The sequence below is a fragment of the Dermacentor albipictus genome, chromosome 5 (genome assembly GCF_038994185.2).
Source record: "Dermacentor albipictus isolate Rhodes 1998 colony chromosome 5, USDA_Dalb.pri_finalv2, whole genome shotgun sequence".
Taxonomy (NCBI): Eukaryota; Metazoa; Arthropoda; class Arachnida; order Ixodida; family Ixodidae; genus Dermacentor; species Dermacentor albipictus.
Window position 1 is genome coordinate 70,457,292 of NC_091825.1, and position 16,316 is coordinate 70,473,607.

The following is a 16,316-nucleotide window of genomic DNA, read 5'->3' on the forward strand; positions in this document are numbered from 1 at the left end:
AAGCTGAGTGTTTTAAACACACAAAGACGCTCGTCTGCGACAACGGGCCGGCTTTTCGGAGTGCCATATTATCAAAGTGGGCCCAGGAGCACGGCATCATGATAAAGTATTCTTCTCCATACCACCCGGCAACAAACGGCCTAGCGGAACGTGCCATACGAGACATCAAACAGTATCTGAAGATGTATCCAGACTTTGCCGGTGGCTGGAAGTGTTGTCTCGAGGCCGCTGTGAAGCATCACAACAGATCATACACCACGAGTTTAGGCTGCAGCCCTCATTTTGTAACTTCAGGTACAGCGCCCATACTTCCTGCAGATCGTGAGCTAGGTCTCCTAGAGAACCTCGAACTTGCGGAAGTAAGGAAAACTGTCAAAGAACAGGAGATCTACAAGCGCCGCATGAAGCGAAACTTTGATAAAAGGCACAGTAGCCAGATACCGGACATACAGCCTGGAGACTATGCCCTTGTAAGGAAAGGAGCTGTGCCCTCAAATTCAAAATATTGCGGACCATTTCAAGTTATTAAGACTGCATGCCAGCATGGAATATTGAAAAATGTCTGGTACGCCGGAGCCTCGGGCCAAACGGAGTGCGCCGCTATTGGAAACGTATTCAAGTATTACCCCAGGAGGTGTAATTAAAAGAAATCCGGAAGAGTGAAGCGGTCTGCGCTGGACGCATGAAAGAAGACGAAGGAAGGTGCTAGGGGAGAAGTGACAAGGAAGAAGTGGGAATAAAATGGCGGACGACACCCGTCTCACTTAGATGATGTCATTTCTGTTGCCGTTCTAGTTAGGAACGCTACAAGAATTACAGGCCTAACCTTGTTCGGCGCTCCTCTACCAATTCGGTATATACGTTCGATTGCTACTTGTTTTAATTCTAGAGTATCTACAATAATGTTTTTGTTCACCGCACTTTCAAGTATCAAGGGTGTCTCTCCCTCTACCTCCGGTAAGCCATATATTAACAGGTTATTTCGCCTGCTACGATTCTCTAGATCGTCGATTTTTTCTTGCATGTCTTTGATAAGAATATTCATGTTTGCTATTTGTTCTTGACAAGAGTCGACCTTTTCTTCTAGTTTTGTTAGTTGGTCTAATTTCTTGTCCATTTTAGCCAGGCGACTTTCCTTAATCTCTTTTATATCCGCAGCTATTTCCTTTAATTGTTGGCTGATTTCAGTGCCTGGATTCGTCTCAATGTCTCCGCCAAGCAATAAGAGTTCATGTACATGCATCGCATGCTCAATCACAACAGCACAAAGCCGTGGGCACGGCAGCACAAGCAAAAAGGGGTCATTTGAGCGGATACACTTTCCATATCGCCTCCTCACCTGTAGGATGAAGATAAGCGGATTGTTAGCTGACCGCATTCCGTGAGTGCCACCGTGCCCAATGGCTCGGCCCTGCTTGAGGTGGTCTTTTATAGCTGGGTTGAGTGGTGGCACTGGGCACAGGTCATGCGCACAGCCCATGCTCCCAGCGTCCGCGCAGGTGGATGACGAGTGATGCAGCACGGGGTCCCATGACTTGAGCGGCACGGAATCTCGTTGTAGGTTGATAGCGGTGGCATTCCCGACGCATGTTGTTCCGGCTTGTCCTGGTGGCTCGAAACTCGGACCGACATAGAGCAGCAGTCCGGGCACAAGCTGTAGGATGAAGATAAGCGGATTGTTAGCTGACCGCATTCCGTGAGTGCCACCGTGCCCAATGGCGCGGAGTGCGTCTCCGCCCCAATCCAATTCGCTCGTAGCGCCATCGCTAAGTTTCTTCACACGCGGCGCCCCAGCGGGAGAGTGCCGTTTGTCCCACCTAACGATTGTATAGTACACTCTATGCACCGTGACGAGGGCTAGCGCCGAAGCGGGAAATGGGCAGCAAACGAACATCTCCACGCCGGGAAGCACTTACTGATACGTTAGTGATAGTCTCTAGAATAACTAAACAGACAAGTTTCAGAGTATCGCATTGTTTTCACCACGCTGCCTGCCCTCCCACTGGCTCGCGCAGATCACGTGGTTTGTCACCGGTATACGGTTTCCAAGATCCGGCTGGCAGACGCTGCAGGGCATGCGGTGGTGATGGAGAATGCCATGTTCGTTGTTTGTTGTCGAGCTTACTTGACTACAGAGTGCAATTCCCATTGTTTAGAGCTCCCTGTCTTCATACCCGGCAGCTGCGCAGGCGCCTGCAAGACCCGAAAAGCATTTTTTTGTCTCGCGGTAAGGGTAGGCTTACCGGATACGGTGTGCCTTGTGGCATCATTGAATGGCGCAAAATTTCTTGGCCCCCATCTTGAAACACTCACACATCAGAGTTACTTTTCGTTGCTAGTTCTTGTCTCCTTAGCGAGGTTTAACCTTAACTATTCAGGTAACGTTTGCGCAGCGCACTTTTTATTTGCAGTAGGCCAAGTTGCCATGGTGCGCCGCTCATAATGGCGGGCTTGGATTCCAAACTCTTTGGGAAGGTATTGAGCGTTGTTTTCATAATGGAGGAAAGGAAAAAAATCTAGGAGGGAGGTCACGTGATTCCGCTAGCCTCGGCAAGCCATCCTCCTCTGAAGCCGCTCCCCTCGCTCTCCGAGGCCTTGTGCGCGGTGCCTTTTGCGTAGGATTAGGCCCACATAGTTGTCGGACCATTCGAGATTGTTTGGTACGTGGTAACTTTCAGTGGCGCACGCCTGCCGTCACAGGCATAAAGGCACGCTGGAAGTATAAGCCTCGTGCGCGACCGATGGCGACGCTGCGAACGGCGCTCCAGTGACGTCAATCGGGGACCCGCCTTTGTCGTATGCTACTCTCCTGCGATAGAATAGCTTGATTTTCATGCGATTTCTCGCGCTCTGACTGCATCTCGCGTAACATGGCGCTCTCCCACCACGGTATGTACTTTTTTGCTAATATTATTACTATAAATGACAGCATTAGTAAGGCAACAAACGTTGCATATTAAGCATGAAATGCTGTTAGCTCCCTTTGTCGGCGACGTTCAAGCTACCTTGAGTGAAAACCTAGACTCAAACGAGAACATTAGGGCAAGCTGAGAGAAAAAAACGAAATCATCCGGGCAAGAAAGTGCGATGTCTGGTCCCCTACCAATTGTACAGGGCCGCATTACATACGCTACTTAAGGCCCGAAGAAGTTATAAGAAATATTGCTTCCGAGTTCTTCCTAGTGTTTGTTCACAATATCGCTCAAGCTGTAACTTCTAATACATTGAGGTTTTATTTGTCATCTCCAATAGGGACGTTCAAAAGGCAGGTACAGGGCACCGTACCCTTCATTGTCATATTTTGGCGCTGAGCACCGAACGCCAGTGGTCCGGGAGTTCCGCGGCGTGGGTTAGGCGTCGCCGTAGTGGAGGACTTCGAAAGGTTGGACAACTGGGTATCTATAACGTCCATCCAATGGACGGCACTCGTACGTTTTTTTTTTTTTTTTACTTCACCTCCATTGAAATGCGGCTGCCGCAGTCGGGATTTGATCCCGCGACCTCGTGCTTAAAAGCGAAACGCCACAGCCGCTTAGTTATTTGTGATTTTGGATTATATTGGCGATATATAGGATAGACAGTGCCATAGCTAAGTGCAGAATAACCATTACTTTATTTCGTTTGACATACTTAGCAATCGTACCGAATTTTCCGCATTCTTTAGAAGTTGGGGCTTATTCTACAATTTGGCGACTGTTGTGTGAAGTGTTACAAAAGGAAACTTGGCACTTTCACAAAAATTACCTCTGTTCGTCAGCATTGTTTTAAAGACGCTAAAATCATTGGGGGCACAAGATTGCAAACAAAAAAGTGTAATGCTCAATGTGCCACATACCAGAAGGGTACTCCCTCCCAGCAAGTATATTCAGATAATTAACTTCCTAAAGCAGGCAAGATCGGCTGCACCAAAAGCGATGAAGAAAATAACTGTGCTCTAGAAACAATTTTGTCAATATCTGCTGTTCCAAGTTTAGTGATGCTTGCGTCAAGCGGAAGTCATGGCAAAGGCCAAGCAACACATGTGGTTTAGATGAAAATGATGATTTACTGACATCCCCCTTTTGCAACGGTGGGGTCAGAAATATTCACCTAGCCTAGTTGAGTTAATCGTGCATGCCACGCATAATACCTAGTGTAGCGCTTTGTATAAATCTCCTTAATGTTTATTTCTCTTCTCCACAAGTTTTATAGCTACCTTGTACCGTTACCTACGGCTGTAACGGACCGGGTCCTGCCAATTTCTTCACCACATTTTTCCCCGTCAGTACTGTAGACATCTCTTTCTTTTCTCGACTGCTGATGGGCCGATGCTTCACTACTTTAAATCCATGTGCTTCTGCAAGATGCAGGTTACTTACCGTTCTCACTGAGTGAATGCCTTTCCATTCCATGAGGACGTGCTGAGCGGTTTGCCGCCCAATACACATGCCTCAGTGCGCTGCGAGTATTTTCTCTCGTACTTTTGGCTTTAGGCCACCAGCCCAAACCCCAAACAGCAAGGCACTGCGCTTTGTGGCATCGTACAGATTTTCCCTTCTAATTTCTTTCTTCCCGTTCTTGTAAATCTCCATGGTGTATTTTATTGTTTCTTTCCATTATTTCCATCAATTGCACTTTCAATGTTTCTATCAGTTTCTTTTTGATGACTCCTGGTTGTATACATGCATTTTCAGTCACCCTATACTTGGTTGCTAAGTTTCTTGACCTCTTTCTCCATTCTGTTTCCAAGCTTTTCAAGTAAGGGTACTTGTGAACTAAAGCCGCCTATTTATTTTATGGGTGTTCCTGAGCTTTTCTTCAAAACTAACTGTTCTCTGCGCTTCTATGACTTCAAAAGAGGCCCAACTCATGCGCCCTTGCACTGCCTGATTTGTGGTTATACCGTGGGCTCCTAGACCTACCGACTTACATATGTTTGGTTAACTTCCAGCCACTATCCGATTTAAAGCACAAAATGAGATTCGCAAACCTTACCTCAGGCACCATTACTCCTTTCGAGATTCCGCACACCATTTAATATTTATTATGGCCCCGAAATTTTCTGTTTCATTATTGCTGCATTCCACTTCCTCTTTATTTTCAGATTATCTTGGTGGACTCTTGAGTAATTCTTTCTTTCGTTTACGCATGCACCCAGTTACTTTTATTGTTTGACTAACCTTGAAGAAATAATGAATCATATTCAATTGCAACCCAACAGCTACTCTATTGAAGGCGACATAACGTCAAGAGAAACAACAGTATTTCTATACCGATATTTGTAAGGATATGGCGATGACTTTTTATTGAAGTGACACAGGGTATTTACTTGTCTCTTCATTAAAATTCCGATTCCCGATTTCACTATGCTAAACCGAAGGCCTAGTTTTGTGGCTACATTGCCACGCACATTCGCAAGTTTCTTTAAATCTTTTGCAATGTCCGCTATAGTAGCACTGTATCTCCCTCATACGTCAATCCGGAACCTCCTGATGCACTACTAGCCCATTACGCATGATGAATAAATCAAATTCTAATTCACAATTGGGACAGAATGAAGGGACATAATGTAGGAGAGACTGTGGTGATAATGGGTGGCGTAATTGACTTAGCGACAGGACGGGGCTGAATATTGCGAAGCAAATATTGAAAGGGGCTGACAAACTCAGGACAGTTTCCAAGGAGGCGCAGTTCACATTCCGCACTGTGCGAGAATTAAAATGAAAGCTAGTTCTTGCAGTAAACAGAGTTATATTGGACGTTATAACGCAAAGTTATTCCTAACCTTTCTATTCTACTTGGGCAATCAGCCCTCCAATATTGGCCAAAATTCTTCCGGGTAGCCCCCATTTCACTCGTTGGTTACGCAGCGTCAGGAAAACCGCGAAAGCTCATCATCTGATATGCCGTGTAGACACTGATTATACATGACTAGAACGAAGGAAAATGAATTATTACCGATTCTATTGCACTATCAGCCCTCCGCACATGGTGAACAGTTCTTGGGCTGTGCCCAAATTCCCTCTGTCTGTCAGCGACGTGCGCGCATTAAGATGCACTAATATGCCGAACAAAACCGAAATATATTTCGGAATAGCCTGGGACTGCCCCGCTCTGAAATGAATAGTTGGCTGCCCGCCGATCTCTCTGGCACTGGCTACTCGAAGCTGCCGGGGACAATGGATGTATTTGCGTGCAATAAAAATTTTTTGCTTGGCAGCATAATGTTGCCCAGTCCTTTCAGCACGTACGCGATACCTCTCTACCAAATTGTCTTCGCTGAGTTGTCTTCGCTAGTTGCACTTTTACCCTTCGGTTGCATGCCGCGGCGATTGTCTACCTGACACCAAAAACTATTTAAGATGAAGCGGGTCAACCGCAGAAGTCGGCACCACCCTCCTCGCCAGGTTATCTACTTTCACTGCGCTAGCCTGGGCCGACGCCTCTCAGGTAGCACAAGGCCTGTGTACTTCGATCCATGACGTCATGCTATCTTCTCCTACAGCCATAGAATCTAATGGGGATGCTCTCGAGTACGCCGCGGTAATTTTAATGTCACCGCTTTTGTCCCACCTGGCTCGACAGGGGAAATTTTCGTCCAAGTAGCATGACGTCATAAAGCAGATTGCACAAGCCTGCTTTCTAGAAGGCATTGCCCGGAGCCACGGAATCTCTTTCCCCTTCTGCGAGCTCCTGGTCCCTGGTCAGCCAATTAGATAACAAAAACTTGTGAAGTAAGACAATGCCATTCGATTTGAAAGCAAAAAAAAGTAATCGCCTATACACGAGGATAGCGTTTCATTGGCACGTTCAAACAAAGCTGCTTGTGACCCCTGATTGCTTGAGTTGGCGGTTATGCAAATCTGACCTGAAGAAATTAGAATAAAAACAGATTAGAATAGCTTATATTTATAAGGCCCATGGACTCTAGATAATGCGATGAATTTCACAGTCATTGACATAAACCAAGAAGTGCACCGGAAAGACTGCGACGACGCTTTTATGCGTGATGGGATACATTTTAGACAGTGTTGTAGCCCTGGTTGAACGTTGATTCGCGGAACACACATTTTTTAAGGCGTAGCGCAGATACTCAGGAAGGCAGACTGAGTACCGAATCAAGCAACAAAGCAGCACGGAGCGAAATTAAAACAGCCGTTAAGTAAAAACGCACACAGGATAAATATAGAGAGTCTTAAGATTTGCTACACACTAGACATGCAAGGTAGTCGCAAGCAGAATAAATGATTGGAAATTCAAAAGCAGCAGAATAACAAGGCTATAAGTATGTATGCCTTGACTGAAACGCATCTACTAGATTTCGAGCAGCCGCCTGTTATTGACAATTTAGTATGGAAAGGCTGGAACAGAATGACTAGACCATGGAAAATTGGAGGTGTGGCATTACTAACTAGCTGAGATATGAAGTGGGGAAAGGCAAAAGTTACATTTCAGGCACATGTATTGATTAGCTGTACGTGGGAAGGAAAAGAAAACGTTGCTGGAAGTACCTTACGTATGGAGAGGTATTGATAGCGGGGATAAAAATAGAGAATTTATTGACTATTAGAAACAACATTAATGTGTTTAAAAAACAGCTCAAGTGATATTAGAAGGAGACACGAGGCGCACACGAAATGTCTAGACGGATGTATTCATTACAACAGTTCTTTAGTGCTGAATTTATGCGAGGAACAACAGCTTGTACTAATTAACAGGGAAAATATCTGCCATCGGCCGGTAATGCAGCAATACAGAAATAGGCCGTCATGTGTCGTGTACGCTTTAATCTCAGAAGCAATTTATGAACGACTAGACTAAATGCCGATAGCTGAACACGGAACAGATAGCCTGGGTAATGATCATAAGCACATAACTTTCACATTTCGGAGAGTCACCGACGCAATACACAAATCAGCACAATCGAAATACTTAAAACTAGATCAAAAGCAAAGATCGTAACTTGCAAGGAGCGTAGAGCAGTTAATGTAGGTCCTTCCTACAGCAGTCTGGAATTGAAAGGAACTCGTAGGAGTCACAGAATAGGAGATAAGACAAACGTGGATAAAACATTCTTGGAGGGGAAGGAGAAAACCACGCAAGTAGTGGAACAAGGAAATAAAGCAAGCTATAGCAGAGTGTAAGCAGGCGCCCATAGAAGTCAAAAGCAGGTATCGAGAAGCCAAAAGTTGGCATTATACGAAGAAGAGGTCCTGCTAAGATGGAACAAGTACCGGGAAGAGAAGTGGGTGGCGGGCAGACAAGTGCAACGAAAAATGAAATCTACAAGTGAAAGTTATTGGCATGACATTCGCAAAAAAAGAAAAACGCACTAAAATGACTCCGGAATAGCCGAACTACACTCGAAGTTCCAACTAAAAATAGACAACGGCTATAAGAGTTGAGGACGGTAACGTCCTTCAACGACACCAGACGCTACGGTATATCAAAGATGTTATTAGGAATAAATTTGGTAAGAAAGCGAAGTCCAGACTCAAACGGATGCAGCAGCTGAAAAGTCTGACAGATTTAAGTTTATTGTAGAAAGATTTCACTGAAAGAAAGCTGACGAAAAGGTTCCTAATAACACGGCCGTAAGACCAAATGAGACCTCAATACAGTTAATTAAACAGCTGCGTCCAAAGAAAAAGGCACTGCTGAAACGAATACCAAGCTATTTCGGTGCTGTGAAAAAATCAGTATGAACCTCATCTGTAAGGGTAGAGGAAATAAAGATAAGACGTGCTCGTACAGGCCAGTTAGAGTACCGTCGGTTGTATCAATAATCGTATTTCAAGCCCAAAAGTACAGTTCTCGAAGCGAGTGCAGAGACACGATATACTGGGGGAACTACAGAATGAGTTCAGACCAAGCAGATGCTTAGAGAATAATATCTTTGTACTAACGCAGTGCCTAGAAATATTAGTAAATCTGAATGGCCCTCTATGGAAAGCATTGGCTATTCGCAATGTCCTTCCTTTTATATCTGAGCGAACTCGGGAAAGAAAATTAATGTAAGGTCAGATTGCCTAGAGGTAAACAGCGATGAAATGTGTTAATGAAGTTGCTCAGTTTCATAAATCATTTTCGTAATTGTAAGGTTAGCTTTACCGCGATGCAGTATGACAAGGTAATGAGGTGTAGTCAGTGTCACAACCGGAAATTTTCCCTCCGCAAAAGCCATTTCCTCTACATTAAGTAAAACCGAAGAAATAAGGTCTCCAAAAAAGATAACACATATAAACATTTATATTAAAGAGATGAATCCGTAGTCCTCGATAAAGACTTGAACTGCTGATTTCGATAGCCTGACTTACAGTAGGACCAAATTTCGTCGATTACCTGACTACATATGCAGAAGGCTATGACAAAGACATGAGCGTATGAGACAAGGGTAGAGGTCTGGAGCTAACGCGCTGCGAACTACCCCGTTAAAAAGCTATTTCTCTTTAAATTTTCTTTTCGCTTTGTCTTTGTTGATTCTTTGAGACATGTTTATGAGATGTTATATATATTCATTCTTATACCACCAAGTTTACGTCACACCCGTAGTTTGGGTGCAATCTGAAAGAAGATAAAGAACTCCAGCAAAGCTGAAAGACATTCTTTTTTTGTTTGTTTTATGGGTGTGGCAGAATAAACGGGAAGGAGAGGCAATGATACCCGTTTCTATGACCAGAGAATGCGTCCCAAGAACACTGCGACGCGCAGCCCGCACGCGCCTGTACACCTTACGTAGCCAAGAAGGTGCAATGAAGGTGGCAATACAGATTTTGGGCTCATTTCTTCCGCAGTAGAATCCCAAACCCTATCACAAGAACAAGGACGAGAGGTAAGAACAGCAACGCGTTAGTACCAAGTTGAAATTTGGGCTTGTTGGTAGGGCATTCTGATTGAAACCACGCGTTAACTGGGACAAGAAGAAAAAAGAGCGCTCTCGTTTTTTCTTGTCTCAGTTAACGTGCTGTTTTACTCATAGTGTTACTAACCGCTCCTCCTGTAAAGTGCCCACACGTCGCTGCAGCCACCGATGCGAAGCTTGGAACGACACAGTTGGGCGACAAACCCACATGTCATCGTTGCTCTAGAGTTAAAAGTTTTGCCTGTAAGGTAAAAAAAAAAAGAAGCTATGGCCTCAGCGCAGTGACACGGTGACAGTTTCAGCAACGGCAGCCTTCTTTCGTTTTGCTTGTGAGCGAAGCCCATTTTGTTGGGCGCCCGTTGTTTGGTGGCATGACCCACTTCCCGCCAGCGGTTTCAGCCGTTCTCTCGGTGGCTTTTGAAACTGCAGGTGGCGGCGGACGCTGTTAGCGACGCTCTTTTCAGCTCGGCCGCCTCCGTGTTTCCAGCTCCCTCGGTGGGCAATTTTTCCATCAAAGCCACGCTCTTCTTCGTCGGCCTTTCCCCCTTCCCCTCACATGGGCGGCAGCGTACTTGCCACACCACAAATTCGACGCCGGTTTTCAAACCTTCCACAATCTCTTTCGACCCACACCCAATTCAATCACTTACCTCGCCTTCTCTGCGCTAAGCTTGCGTTCCTGGTGTAAGTTACAGAGAATGCTGCCTAGCACAGGTCTGTCCTATACCCCCGCCCTTGGTAAAACGCTCGTCGTGAGCCTTTTGCTAGCCTCAATTTGTTTCCTTTCTTACAGAAAAAGCCCAGCGGGCACACGTCACAGATGTTCCTGGGAAGTATAATAGGGGATCAAAGGTAAGATACATGTTGAAAGACGCAGGTAACACTATGATAAAAGGGTTCCTTGTACAGCTGCGCAGCATCGCGGAAAAGGACACATGAGAAATGCAGAGGCCCGTTGTGGTGTATCTTTCCGCGATAAAAAATGGTTTTAACGCGCGGAAACATCGCACCGAAGAGCTGTCCCTGGTCCGTAGCTCTATGAGTACGGGTAGGTTTATGCTGCAGCTTTTCACTTAGCGAACGCTGCTGTATAAACGCGGTAGACTTTGAGGATGTATGCCACACTGAATTGGACGATGTGCCGCAGTGCTTCGCAGAACAACATGAACTTCCCTGCTCGTTCGCGCTAAAGATTTGTGCCCGTTATTTCCCGCGCCACCAGGCCACATCTTTCGGTACCATCTGGCGAGGAACTAACGATCTGGAAAAGCACTCTGACGGCTCTGAGCGTCTATCTGTGCCCGTCGAGAAGCCGTACATGGAAATCTGCGCATAAATGTCGCTGTGAACGCCCAACGTTTTCTTTCAAGCAGGAAGCATTACATAAGCTTTTGGCCGTAATAATGGCGTTTTCATTCATGTGCAAAGGAAAATAACATCAAAGTGTGAACAATACAAATATATTTTGCTCAGGCCTTACTCTAGCGCAAGATGCATGGCCAGAAACCAAAAGAAGAAAAACAAAAGTCAGTACCGTTTAGTTATTCCATTCGTCATTCAGCAACTTGTGGAAGTTAGCGCTTTCAATTCATTGTAAGGGCGGTCGAGAAAGAACCTCTTCACACATTCAGCTTTCTCGACGTGCCTGAGTACTCTCTTTTAGACAACTTTATTTTCATGTGTGTATATCACATGGTGTCCGATCGATACAAGAGACTTGACCATAAGTTTTCTTAGCAAGAACATACGGCCGGCCAGTTAAATCTTCGGCTAGGCCTCGCAAACGCCGCGTCTGTACAAGAGCGCAGACGGAAGGCAAAACTGTGAATGCTAAGCGCTTGCATGCACAGCGAGTGCTTAAAGGGACACTAAAGCGAAACAATATATCAGTTTAGACTAATGAAGCATGGCTTGAGAGCCCTGCAGGAAGTCTTTTAAAAAAACAGTTTGATTATTAGATGAGAAAATGAAGGTCCAAGTATCAGTATTTGAATTTCGCGCCGAAACCCCAGCGCCGGTACGTCAGCCTGACGTCAGGGATTCCAAAGTATGTTTTCGCATTTGGGCCGCGTTGGCTGAATAAAGGTTCCCGAAACTTGGCATGTTTATTATTTCGTTCCTTTAGAACACAATGTAGTCAATCTGTACCGCTATATATAATTAGTAAGCCCTAGAAGGCGCCATTAAAATCCACGAAGTCACAGCCCTCAGGTACGGGAACTTAAGTAGGCGCCGCCACCCGTATTTCGTTCTTGCGCTTTTTCTGGCTTACCTAACGTGTTATCGTTGTAAGAGTGGTGTTTCTGGTGTTGTACAACGGTAATTTATTGATGCAGAAGAAATCGTTTTTCACTTTAGTGTCCCTTTAACATCGGCTGCCTTACAAATTCTCACCGTCGTGAGGCGCTGGCGGACAGAATACGCCGCGCTTGCGCCGCCTAGCTAAGATTTAATTGGCAGGCGTTACGTCGGCACGAGAAGCCACCGAGGTAGTCAGAGGGCTTCCTACACTCGATGCGGTCACGCCGTATGGCTTCAGGTGCTCTACTTTTAAAATGCCGCACATACAATGAAGCCACTCAAGCCGGGTACATTTTGTTACAGCGAAGCTGCTAGCCTCTAGTTGGTCGAGATTTTTTGTGTCAGCAAAAAAATATATATATATATATGCACCGAAAAAAATTGCACATCTCCTTTGGAAGCAGGCATATAACACACAGCTAAGTATTCAGTTCAATAAAGAAAAGCACGAAACAGGAGCCAAAACCACATGATGGATGACAAGGCACGCGTGAAGAATGCGAGGCAGGCTCCTCCTCCCCGCTTGGGTTTCCCGGTAAAGATAACGGTTGCATCAGCTGCTCCGGTGGGAAAGGGGAAAGAGCAGTATACAAATCAATGAGTGACGTCACCAAACTTCATACATAAAAGGGAGACCTGCCTAGCCACACATTCAGTTCATTGCAAGACCGCTATAGGTAGACCACGAAAAGTTAACACTCCCGAAGAGAAGCGTGATTACGATGAGAGTCGCAGATTGCAAAATCGTAATGCTTAACAACGGTGTCATGCAAAGTCTAGGCAGAACAGTAAAACATTTCATGTCCTCATTGACGGCATTTGAGTGGTTTTCCAACAGCTCCGGTGGCCATCAATTTTCGCAGTGTCGCGATGGCGAGTCAATTTTTTTCTCTTCCTGTCGTGCACACTCCGCCCCAAAGTCTGAGGAGTGTTAACAACAAAGCTTCTGGAACTAAGTGTGAGTGAATCTTGTCGGAAGTACAAATAAAATGCAACACGTATCTGCGTTTTCTAAAACCATTCATATAAGGGGTAGCACGTACGCCTCAGGCGCATGTGGCATTTTTTATATGTGCGCTCATATGAACGATGTTACATGTGCTCATATGGGTGAATTGATATGTGGTTATTATATGTGCAGTCTTACTTATTGAATCGTAACCGCAATATTACGCCGAAAACATCTCGGTGCTCGGTTAAGGGTTATACAAATGTAAGGCAAAGTGAAATTACGGAAAGTCTTTGTAATCCGAGCACAGCCAATAACACACTGCTTGAATGCCTTCCCTGCTGAAAATAGGCTTCTTCAAGTTAAGTCATTTTGATTGCATTTGTCTTCCAGACCTTCAAACACGAGTTCCAAGATCTCTGAATGCCCCAAAAAGTGAAGTGGTGTTGCCTTGGCTTGTGCATTTTCCAGCGAAAATACTCAAGAGGCCGAACTCCACAAAGCTTTCCGTTCGTAACTGCTCCTATTCACTGGCTTGTGGTCTTCGCTAATCACATGCCTATCGTCAGGATTAGATGGAATATGCTCTCACTGAAAATCCTAGCGTAAGAGCTTTTTGTGACTACGTGCCCTGATTCCTTGCATCCGCAAGAAAACGCGTCAAAGATGCCTCGGAACCGAGATGTTCCACGCATTCATCCGATGAACACAGTGGTTGCTCCTTTTGCATTGGGTGGTCAGTTTCAGCGTGTGGAATAAAGCCTCACACAGTAAAGCAGACGCACTCAGAAAATGGAGGACAAAGTCAAAGGACAAGTTCAAGGTTAGCACTTGGTTCTGTATGCCGCTTTAGTTCGCCGCAGCAAATAGGTGCACAATGAGACGCTAAACCCATCCAAGTTTCGTTCACGCAAGTCCGCTTACGGCATTGGCAACATGCGCTCGTTTTCTCTCGTTCGCGCCCGTGCACAGTACTTAAATCCAGCATTTGTTTCTGCACTTCCGGCGTCTCTAACTATAGAAGACTTCCATGTTTACAGATGCTCCGGCTGGAAGCGCAGCCAAACAACATAGGCGACTCTGCAAATACGCTGCTCCGCCCTAGCACAGCGCCGCGTTACCAGATACAAACACCGAGAAGCAAAAAAGTAAAAAAGTGAACTCACATGCCGTTGAACCACACGTTCATGTTATATCAGTGATTGCTGGGGTCGGAGCACAAGATCTGGGCCTTCTTTATCTGTTTCACTGGTTTGCTGCTGCAAAGATAAGAAGTAGCCAACATGTGCACCAACGCCGTACTCGTCCATGCGACTGTTATGATGCTGGCTGAAATTAGCCTCGCGGAATTTAGTAGTCTTAACGATTCAGCGAACAAAAATCAAATATAAACCTTCCATATGCATTAGCTTATACTAACGTGCCAGAGTACACTTATGTTTCGCTATAAACCAAAGCGCAATTTTTGTTGGACTCGTTCATATTTATACGGTCTGGAAAAAAGAATTCGTCCAGTGTCTCGCCCAACAAATCACGACATGTTTTCTGGTTAAATCGCTAGTGTATGTTTTTATCCCTACCCGTCTTAGATTGCGGAGTTTTAGGCTTTATCTAATGCACCTAACTGCAGTAATAATCAGCAAATTTTGGACAACTATAGCTGTGTCACCGGGGAAAATGTAGGCCCACTGCGCAAATGAAACAAGAAGATGAAGGGCTGCATGTGGGACGGACAAGAAAATGGCGGATGTGTTAACGCATTGTTTGACTTCAGCGGCAACGGTCCCTGACAAAATTTAATTAGTAATTATCATAAAGCTATCGATGCCCGCCGTCAATATTAATAACGCGAGCACCAAAGACAATGAATTCTGACCTGCACTTTGCTTGTTATCGTAGCCAGTTCTGACCGTGCCAGTTTTAACGTGGGGATGTAATAGCCATCGCATGCCAGCACTCCCGTGTACGCAAACGAAATTTCACAGTTGCAAAAGGAACCATGATATATATATATATATATATATATATATATATATATATATATATATATATATATATATATATATATATATATATATATATATATATATATATATATATATATATACTTTGCTACTCTGCACTAGCACACTGAAAACCCTGAGACGATTCCAGCGACCATCCCACGAGAAAAGCCACAATTTATATGCCCAATGTTATGCGATAGCCATGATATTCTGACGGGGAGTAAATGTAAATGCATGTGCTGGAGCTCGGCAGGTGATGTAATTTCAAGAGGAGATTACCAGTAGTGTGTTGGATTAAGAGAACAGACGGGACTGTATCTTAGCGGCAGCTGAACAGCCGACACGTTGATGAAACTAGAACATTTGGAGGCATGTGACAGACATGCTGACTTTAACGAGAAGCTATATAAGAATCGTCTTTGTCTGACAGCCTGGTACGCTTCTCCATGCGCTGGATTAAAAAAAAAGTCGCAGCATCGCCAGAAAGGCGAAGCATTGATTGCAATAAAGAATGTGAAATTAGCCACACGAAATAAGGACTGCACATTTATCGGCAGTACCAACTTGTAAACATTCGCTTACTAACAAAATTAACAATAATTGTGTCAGCCCGCGCAGCAAACATGAACACATGACATTCGATGACCGCGGACACTCGCTGTCGAAATGCTGGCGTGTGTTGGCGCGACAGCAGTAGTGAGGGAAGTGACCTTCGTGCTGTCTATCGCTTCAACGCTAACTGAGCACCGAGAACACAGCATGCACAAAACTGCGAACCATCGACGCACCTAGACTCTGCCACCAACGCACATCGCTCTCAAGATACGGCTGCGCGACTGTGCGCAGCCGGCACATATGCAGTTCTAGCCGGAGTAGAACACCATCCGCCTCCACCCTTCCCTCCCTGGCCTCGCCCCGGTGCCTCGCAACGCTGGGAGCCTCGCGCGCGACGGAAGACGGCGCGCTTCCTTCCCGCTGTCCTCCATTTCACGCGGGCAAGATTGAGCCCCGATCGTCGGTTCCCCTTGAACGCTCTCATTCGCACATACAGCGCAGGGTGCGCGGCGACGGTGTTATATCGAGCTTCTACTTTATACGGAACATCATGGCGACGGTGCCGGTGATGGCGATGCCGACAGCAGCGGCAGGAGTGCTCCTGCCGTGTCCATATCGTAATAAACAATGTCGCCGGCCTGTGCGGCCCATCCGGCGCGGCAAC

At 45.6% G+C, this 16,316-nt stretch overlaps 1 long non-coding RNA gene across 1 annotated transcript in view; it reads right to left on the bottom strand.

Moving 5' to 3' along the window:
• The window catches only part of LOC135899776 (uncharacterized), a 138,483-nt gene that overhangs the window by 18,397 nt on the left and 103,770 nt on the right, over positions 1-16,316 (bottom strand). Inside the window, exon 2 of the long non-coding RNA XR_010563722.2 lies at positions 14,258-14,350. This is a non-coding gene — a long non-coding RNA (uncharacterized lncRNA). The remainder of the gene's footprint in view (positions 1-14,257; positions 14,351-16,316) is intronic.